The sequence below is a fragment of the Bombyx mandarina genome, chromosome 22 (genome assembly GCF_030267445.1).
Source record: "Bombyx mandarina strain Sakado chromosome 22, ASM3026744v2".
NCBI lineage: Eukaryota > Metazoa > Arthropoda > Insecta > Lepidoptera > Bombycidae > Bombyx > Bombyx mandarina.
The window spans coordinates 12,299,539-12,308,287 of record NC_143228.1 but is presented as its reverse complement, the minus strand read 5'-3'; the positions used below and the strand labels follow the sequence as shown (position 1 = coordinate 12,308,287).

General features: G+C 40.8%; 1 pseudogene; it reads left to right on the top strand.

The window, feature by feature from the left end:
• Nucleotides 1–22: 22 nt before the first annotated feature.
• Nucleotides 23–8,402, top strand: LOC149500363 (uncharacterized; annotated as a pseudogene).
• Nucleotides 8,403–8,749: the final 347 nt, after the last annotated feature.

Here is an 8,749-nt window from a genome sequence, read left to right as displayed (position 1 = left end):
TATATCACGTTGAATGCTGATATCACGAAGCATTTGAATTATACAAGAACGATATATGGAAGCATCCAATCTTATATTACTAATCCTCCCACATCGTGGCCTAAAGGATAAGACGTCCGGTACCCTCGTATTGAGCGATCCACCGGTGTTCGAATCTCAGGCGGGTACCAATTTTTCTAATGAAATACGTACTCAACAAATGCTCACGATTGACTTCCGCGGTTAAGGAATAACATCGTGTAGTAAAAATCAAACCCGCAAAATTATAATTTGCGTAATTACTGGTGGTAGTACCTCTTGTGAGTCCGCACGGGTGGGTACCACCATCCTGCCTATTTCTGCCGTGAAGCAGTAATGCGTTTCGGTTTGAAGGGTGGGGAGCCGTTGTAACTTTACTTGAGACTTGGGTAATAATTTTAATTGAATTTTATGCTCAGCACTATGCTTACTGTGCGAGTCACCTCTAGAGTGCAAAGAGTTAGTATGCAGGATATTCAGGAATTAAGTCTTGAAATTTGTAACTATACTGAGACCTTAGAACTTATATCTCAAGGTGGGTGGCGCATTTTACGTTATAGATGTCTATGGGCTCCAGTAACCACTTAACACCAGGTGGGCTGTGAGTTCGTCCACCCATATAAGCAAATTAACATAACCTAAAATCCCATTACCATACCCAATTCCATTCTAACTCCTAGTTATTATGTGGCCCAGTGTTAATATAGCGTTTCCTGTGTAGGTGACATTTTCTTTATCTACAATCTTCAAACCCCTGCTAGTACAATTTCTTTGCTTCTTATCGTCGATTACGAGAGATGCAATTAAATATGCTTTAGTGAGTTTTCTGTTACAATTGAACGATCACAGATGGTTTTGTATTTTTGTTTTGTTCGTCTTGTCATATTGTTTGCCTTGTCGTATATGTATTTGCTAATTTAGATAACTTTTTTATGATACCAAACCATAGGGCCCGGGCATATACCTTTATGCATGGTATTTGGTGATCTGTATTTGAGTGTAGTTGTTAATATTTGGTAAACGTTTCCGGCACGCATACACTATAAAATTTCAGCTCGATGTTGTATGTACATATTATTATGTATTTTTTTGTTTTGAATAATAAATGTAGATTATCACACTTAAAACATTTTCTTTTAATTTCCTAAAAGCACTATCACTATTATCTAATTATTATAATTTCTCAAAATCATATTAGGTAGGTATTTGTATGTATTATACATGTAAATTAGATGTAATAAAAGTAAAAATGAAACAAACAATAGACATTTAATTTAACTTATTGTTCTTTGAATTTTGGTTGATACCCACGTAATACAAAATGAGAGAAAGAAAAAAAAAATTTAACAAACTGCTAAACACCCGAAACTATAACAACATCGTCGAAGCGTTGCTACCTTCTGATCTTATAAGGAAAATATCTGGAGTTTCCGTGGTATATCTCGCTGTCAACTCTGAAAATCGTATCGTTACTAAATTTAGTTTCATCGGTACAATATTCTTTTTATTCTGGTATATTTTATATTTTTATTGCACGTACAAAGCCCATAGTGAAGACCAAACGATTTTGCGAACGATATACAATACGAAATTGAAGCGTTATGGCGATGACTTCGAGAGAATAGCTTCAATAGTCTACGTCACTTATTCGATGTGGAAGGTTCCGTTCCGTATGAGTGGAAACCAAGTTTTTATACAAAGGATTGTAGATATCGATAGCGCAATAGAAAATATGGGCGAGGCTGTGGACTACAATAAAAACGCTAAAACAGCTCTCGTCATTTCGATCGCTCAACTCGGTGACTTTCTTGTTCGCATGTTTTGTATATGGCTATCATTGGAAAATCTAAGTGTCATTGTTCCAACTGAGAAACTATACCAAGTCGTCTACACTGATGCACTTTCTTTTGTTATAACTTCACATTATTGCTTCTGGCAGATACAAATATATCAATAAAGTTCTTAGTGAAATAAAGACTCGTAGTGCTTGGGAGTACAAAGTTTTTGTCCGTAACAAAGTGGCCCCTGACTTGGAGAAAGTGCAGAGGCTTCAAGATAGAATTGTTTGCGAGAAGATCAAGGCTTGTGCGAGAATCTATAGCATGTTATACAAGGCAACGGAAGCCATAAAGCGAATGTACGGTACAGCTTTGGTCTTGACCATGCTGTTGTATATGGTATTTATAATATTGTACATGTTTTATTTCATGGAGGCTACCGCTTCAGGGTTGCTGTATGATGTAAAGAAGTATGTGGATTTCTTGATTTGTGTCTTTTGGCAGATGTCGCATGCTCTCAGCATTATTTACGCAAATGTTTATTTCAGTGAATCCATTACGCGAGAGGTATGTAAGTTTTAATTTAATTCATTATGCAACGAGGCAAAAACTTTTCGTTTTTAATTTAGCAAGCGATAATTGGTGTGCGCGGTATTAAATGTAAATGTGTGGTGTATGTAAATGAGTCTCAGTTGTGTGTGAGTGTATAATAATATGTAGTAGCTCATAATATCCCTACCCTCCAGAGACGCGGGCGATAATAATTTGGAAACCGGACATGTCGTCCAATACCGTTGCTTTAGGTACTACCAAAGGATTTTCTGTGGGAGCTTGATGAATTCATAATTGCCCACGAATCCCCTGTAAGGAACCCTCTTCAGCTAAGACTAAGCTGGTTTGTGGCGGTCTGTAGTAACGATTATCAGTTTACCCTTGTTCAGTATTTTTAATTTTTTTTCGTGCCGTTCCAAAACCTGGTGTGGTTCTGTGAAAGCTGGCAGAAATGGAGGACGCGAAGAGTCGTCTCGTAGGTAGACATATGCGGCGTTTCTCCTTGAAAAGTTTGTTCCTTTGTTTATTATGCCGTAGGGCGGGGATCCGCTGTATTTTTTTGGCGAAAGAACTTAATTGAGCAGTGAAGTGGGTTACGACCATTGTACTGGGTACGGTTTGATTGACAAATTTACCGGGGAGATTTAAATCTCCTAGAGGTTTGTCATAGAGCAATCCGGCGGGTGAAGCCTGTAGATCCTTTTTAAATTGATGGGCATTGCAAAGGAGTTGATGTGGCGTTAGCTATCATATAACACAAGATATTTGGCATATATACAAGTTCCGAACAACAAAATTCGGACCGTCAGTCTACCGAGAAATTTCACCCGCTCGGTGGAAGATCTTCCCTTTGTCATTATTCCCAAAGTGGCAATGTAACAGGGATTATAGTGTGAGGATTTAGTTGAAAAATATTGTGAGAATATTATTATTAGTACAGACGATTGGGAAATATACATTGATAGTTTAATAAGCTATTCTGAAGTAAGATTACTTGATTAAAATGATTACATTCTAGTCTTTATATCTAGCAATTATATTTTTATTTTACAGACGAAGAATACTTCTTTCGTGATTCACGAAATAATAAATAGTGATTTTGACTCAGAAGTTAACACAGAAGTACGTATATATTTTACGTTACAAGTAGCTTTCCGTAGCTTTCAATGGACCATTCTTTATAACCACAGGGTTAAAACTAATTCTGTACCGAATTTCGTAAACATAGGTTCAGTAGTTTTGGAATGAAAAACGTAACAGACAGACAGAGCTAATTTCGTGTTAATAAATTATAATTAATCTGCTAAATTTAACATCAAGAAGATGAATTGTTTATTTATTTATAGCATAGTTTGCGAGAAGGCATTGTCAAAATAATATTTTTTCCTAAGAAGAGTATTTTGTTTCCCTACCTATGCTGATAGCCTTGAGAGGCTATATCAGCGTACCCTAGCTTGTGTAGGTGAGCTCGCGTGGGCTCAAACCGGAGAATTGCTAACACCGCCCTAGCAAGAGCAGTGCTTCGCAGAATCTACCACCGGATCGGAAGCGCGACCCACTGAGAAGATCTGGCGAGAAACTCAGTGGGCTGTGTCTGTGGGTTAATTCGCTCGTCGAGCCCTTCGTCGCAAGCGACGGGTTCGACGAGGACGGTGACCGGTGCTTGTATTGCCTAAAAGCACCGTTAATGGATCAGGAGGATCCGTGATGACGTGCTTTGGGCGACGTCGACGGTTTACCAAACGGTCTACAGGATCGGGTATGTAGTTTCCGGCGGTCACGACAAGAGGGTTCTCATGTCGTGCCGTCTTCTCAAAGTGGCGCAGCGATGCCGACTGTAGATACTTACTGACGGGGTCGAGCTCCAGGTCATCGTGGAGATCCACGTTCCTCTGGAACCATGGTGCTCCGACGGCTATCCTGCAGAATCGGGATTGTATAACCTGAAGGGGTTTCAAGTTGGTGCGGGCCGCGTGAGCGAACACTACGCTTGCATACGTCATGACGGGGCGTATGCAAGTTTTGTAGAGGGTTACCTTGTTACGGAGGGGCAGTTTGCTTCGTCTACAAAGCATTGGGTAGAGTCGTCCTAGTATAAACGCGGCGCGATCGCGTACCGTTTTTACGTGGGGACGGAATGTCATCCCTCTGTCGAGGGTGACGCCTAGGTATTTGGCCTTCGGGCCCACGGTATGGGCTGGTCAAAGAGGGTGATGGGGCTAACAGCGGAGGTGTTTACGCGCCTATTGGGGAGTGGGGTGCTCGAAGTGGTATTCGGAGGGCGACCCCTTTTGAATAGCACCGCTGTGCTTTTCGTGGGGTTAATGTCTATTCGCCACTTCCGGAACCACTGTCCCATGGTGGTTACTGCGGTCTGGAGTCGCCGATGAAGCAACGACATCTTCCTACACGAGTAGTAGATAGCCGTGTCATCGGCGAAGAGCGCTAGATGGGTCTCCGGAGACCGGGGTATATCGTTGATATACAAACTAAATAGTAACGGCGAGAGTGCGGAGCCTTGCGGGACTCCGGCAGTCAGATGACGGGGACGAGAACGAGTTCCCTCTACTCGATATCGAAACGAACGGTTCGACAAGAAGTCTCGTATGATGAGCACGAGTCTGTCTGGCACTCCCATGTTGTACAGTTTGTAGATCAAACCGTTGTGCCAGACTTTGTCGAACGCCTTCGCTACATCGAAGAAGAGGGCGCCGGTCGGGATTTGTTTACGCCTATTTAGCCCTATTAAGATGTGCTCCGTGAGGCGGTGCACTTGTTGTACGCACGAGTGTTTGGCGCGGAATCCAAACTGCTCGTCTATTAGAATTTTATTCGCGGGTAACGAAGTCCCAGAGGCGTTTCCGAAGGAGCCGTTCGTAAATTTTGCCTATCGCTGGGAGGAGACTAATCGGACGGTAACTAGCGGTTTCATTATTCGGTTTGCCCGGCTTGTGTATACCGATAACGTCCGCTTTTTCCATACCGCCGGAAAGAGTAACAAGTTCACCGTCTATTTAGTGTTAAATAGTTTCTGGAGACAATGATATCGAAACGTTAATGCCATCACACGCCTTGATATATGAGGTCCATCAAACCGGAACGCATGTCTTCTTGGTGGTAGTAGTGAGCAAGAGTGGTAGGTATTCAGGCGGCTTAAATGTATAACTGGATAATGACTGGATAATTTTTTTTTTTTAAATTGTGTTGTTTAGAAATTATATTTAAATACGAATACATATTGATAAAATGATGAAATATGAATAATATTTTTCGATCATACGGACAGAATAATAAAAAAATATGAACTGGTTATTTAAAGAAAAAATCAAATTATCGATAAAGCTGATTATGAAAAACACGAATAAAACAATATTTTCTGAAAATAAATCGTAGCTAGATCGATTTATCGCCCCCGAAATCCCGTTTTTTTTTATAGCTTAGGTGGATGGACGAGCTCACAGCCCACCTGGTGTTAAGTGGTTACTGGAGCCCATAGAAATCTACAACGTAAATGCGCCACCCACCTCGAGATATAAGTTCTAAGGTCTCAGTATAGTTACAACGGCTACCCCACCCTTCGAACCGAAACGCATTACTGCTTGACGCGGAAATAGGTGGGGTGAACTCACAAGAGGTCCTACCACCAGTGATTACCCAAATTATAATTTTTGCGGGTTTGATTTTTATTACATATTTTATTATCCTTCACCGTGGAAGTAAATCGTGGACATTGTTGAGTACGTATTTCATTAGAAAAATTGGTACTCGCTTGCGAGATTCGAACACCGTTGCATCGCTACATACGAATGCACCGACGTCTTATCCTTTAGGCCACGACGACTTCAACTATATATAGTATATTAAATTTTATGAAAATTGTTGAAGCCGTGGCCGAGATTCAGATTATTTGTATATTTATATACAAGAATTGGTCGTTTATAGATTAAGATACATTCTAACACCAGTAATTATGCATATTTATAACTTTTTTGGATTTGTTTTATTGTATGATGTTATTTCTCATTGTGAAAGTCGTTTGTGAAACACGTGTGTAAGTTAAATATCTCCTTAAACTGTAATCAGTACTCCGGTATAGTCTCATTATTTGATAAGCATACTTTCGGCATTTAATCCCTAAGGCCGTGATGATTTACAGCAAATTTAAGAGACAATTATTGTTGTAGGCGATGCGTTTGTCGATGCAACTTCTACACGAGGTTCCTAAGTTTACCGCCAATGCCTTTTCGAATTAAACAATGCTCTTTGTATGAGGTAAGGAATTACATTTTACTTGTAATTTATTTATGACAAAAGTAGTAGTAGAAAAATTACTGTTGAATCTGATACAATGGAGACTTCGACCTCTTGTCTTAAGTTGGGTGTCGGATTGACGTTGTATTGTGTGGTCTCCTGTAACGTAGCCGGAAATTAAGGCGTAAGTAAAAATTTTAAAGTCTCCGAACACATTCTCTTTTTTCCAGTAGGTAAACAAAATTATTATTAAATTCTTAAAAAACTGAATAAAATCTGATTTTAGTTGTTAATTCCATTGTATTTTTTAAATTGATTTAAATGAAATGCTTCAGTTATTGTTACGTTACCGCTGTTACAGAATGATAATTTTGGTTTTAGTGATAAAATATAATAGTTAATCGCCCAAAAGTATTACGGATAATAAATTGCTTTAAGTATTGCAAGTCAAATTGTTATTCTTTCTGCAGAAAGAAGAAATAATATGGTTTCGTAGCATTGAGAAATTCGCCCAAAAGTATTACGGATAATAAATTGCTTTAAGTATTGCAAGTCAAACTGTTATTCTTTCTGCAGAAAGAAGAAATATGGTTTCGTAGCATTGAGAAATTCGCCCAAAAGTATTACGGATAATAAATTGCTTTAAGTATTGCAAGTCAAACTGTTATTCTTTCTGCAGAAAGAAGAAATATGGTTTCGTAGCATTGAGAAATGCTACTATACATTTACATAGGTATATGTTTTTCAGTAACCAGACCCGGGTAATTCAAGGTCGGGTCACGAAAAATACCCTATAGAGGTACAATATGCCTTCGACTTAAGAGATTTTTATTGTACAAAGAAAATCCCCACAGTCCCATCCGCCGTGGGGGGGTATGTGTGAGTTGAATCTTACAAAAATCCCTTTTTTCCGGGCCGGGGGCCGAACCCTCTACGAGGTCCCGCGCCTAGGGGGCGCGCGTCTGCAGATGTTGAGAGCAGACCGCGGGTCCAAGGATGTTTAGAGTCCTACCCACCAAATGACTCCCTTTGCACTCTCTCACCCGACGTCCTATTTCCGCCCGGGATCAGAACCCAGGTAGAGTAGGGGGTTCTCGCGGTCAATATTACAACCAGACTCGCGGCACAACCCCTGGGACGCCTGACCGACGGGTCATCGAGGCGATAGTCAACGACTCTACGTCGGCCGTCTCGGTACGGCACCCTGACAGGCCGAAACGCCATACACCGCCAATCGGTTGCTCTTACACAACAGTTCCGTGGAACTGCTGCCAGCGCGCTAGAGTGCAGACATCACCCGCGCAGCCTCAACCCCTCAGGTCGCCCCGGCCCTGTCTCGGTCTTTACCGAGGGAGGTCACCTCCTACAGGGGCCGCAGTCGGGCAAAAGTTCTCCTCCGGCCCCCGGCTCGGCGGCGACAGATAGGTGTGGAAAGCGGGGCAGACAGCGAGGGTATGTTCCGCGGTTTCCAGGTCGTGTCCACTATGTTGGCACCTCGTCGCCGGCTCAGCTCCTATCCGCTGCAGATAGCGAAGCATCCATGCCGGGTCAGCACCAGCACCAGACAAGATTTAAGAGTAAAATATTTAGAAGTAGGAGCAGTTCTTTGTTTCAGATCGAAAAATCTTTGTAAAAATAGACGTGGAACTTATATAGCGGGGTGGATAAGGGCATTCGTTCCGGTAGTCTGTGTGTGAGTCTCCCCGTCAATGATAAGTCAAGAACTGTTTTTTTTTTCAGGGGGGCCGTTCTGTGTTCACGTACCTTGTCATCGTGCTGCAGTTTGTCACCGACAGGGCTTGAAGTGTACGTTATTAATTTAATATCTGCGATTAAAATATTGCAAATGCTTAAAACATATTGTTATTTAAAACACCTAAATTATTCCTTATTTATATGGCATACAGAACAAGACATCGTCCACTTGATGCTTAGGAGTTACGAGTATATGAGAATAAATAAACAAAACAAAGTGCGTGCATTTATAGATATCATTATGTATTTGTGTTTTTGAACAAGCGTGACAGTAAAAAAGTTCCAAATCAAATTATGAAACATTACAAAACATTCTGGTTAAATATTCATACAATAGAATTGTGTTTTTTATGTTTTAACCAGTTTTTAATGTTGGATAGTTGAAGGTAAACACC